Source organism: Echinops telfairi, unplaced genomic scaffold (genome assembly GCF_000313985.2).
Source record: "Echinops telfairi isolate 266 unplaced genomic scaffold, ASM31398v2 ScPeMD7_7457;HRSCAF=8495, whole genome shotgun sequence".
NCBI classification, from domain to species: Eukaryota; Metazoa; Chordata; class Mammalia; order Afrosoricida; family Tenrecidae; genus Echinops; species Echinops telfairi.
The window spans coordinates 42,698,589-42,699,859 of record NW_022111357.1 but is presented as its reverse complement, the minus strand read 5'-3'; positions in this window follow the sequence as shown (position 1 = coordinate 42,699,859).

Genomic DNA, 1,271 nt, shown 5'->3' with positions numbered 1-1,271 from the left:
CCCTGACCATGGACGAGGGAGGTGAGCAGCCTCCTCAGCCGGAGAGCGCTGCAAAGTCGATTGAGGCACGTGTAGTTTCGTTACAATGTAATACCATTTGATCTCCCTTTTGACACATTGAAGAGGCTCTTCCACTTGGCAAAAACAAAAGTCAGGGGGAAGTGCCTCTCCGGCCGCAGACCAGCCCAGTGGACAGCCCTGCTCCCTGCCTGCCAGACAGGTTAGAACGTGGTGGTTCATTACACACACACACACACACACACACACACACACACACACCGTTAGATTAGAGTGTAACATCTGACTGTTTCATCTCCCTTTTGACTCATTTTCAGCTTGTTCTAGTTTTTAGTCTTTCCTGCCCCATTGAGGTTTTTCTTTTCTTTTCTTTTTTTCCTGTTGTTAGTTTTCTTTGTGTGTTTTTCTTGGATGTGAAATCCAGGACAGATAAATCTAAAGAGACAGTAATTGGAGGGGCGGTTTCTTAGAGGGAATGGGGGGTAGGGATCAAATCCGGTGGGTACAGCAAAGGAGAAAGTAGGCTACAATGGACCGCGGCCACCATTGTACAACTCTTCTCGATAAGCTTGAACACTGAATTGTATGATATGTGGATTCTGTGCCAATGAGACTGATGAAAAAATAGAGTTGGACAATTTCTCCAAACATGGCCAAGTGTATCAAGTTTCTGTTTTCTGTTTGTGTGTGTGTGTGTTTTTAGATCACTTTATTGGGGGCTCTGACAGCTTTTATCACAATCCACCCATCCATCCATCCATTGTGTCAAGTACGTTTGTACATAGGTTGCCATCATCATTTTCAAACATTTTCTTTTTACCTGAGCCCTTGGTATCAGCTCATTTACGCCCCCCTCCTCATCCTCCCTCCCTCATGAACCCTTGACCAGGTTTCTATCTCCTTGGCGATGCCCTTTCTCTGTTTTCACACTGTGCTGCTTGCTCTCCGAAGATTATCCTAATTCCACTGGGAAAACCCAAAAAAACAAGCTCACCGCCACTGAGTCGATTCTGACTCACAGCAGGCACACACGGAGACTGTCCCGGTGAACAGGGACACATGGTCACCTCCTTTCCAGGCTGCGTACATGGAGACTGTCCAGGTGAACAGGGACACGCGGTCACCTCCCTTCCAGGCTGCACACACGGAGACTGTCCCGGTGAACAGGGACACGCGGTCACCTCCTTTCCAGGCTGCGTACACGGAGACTGTCCCGGTGAACAGGGACACGCGGTCACCTCCTTTCCAGGCTG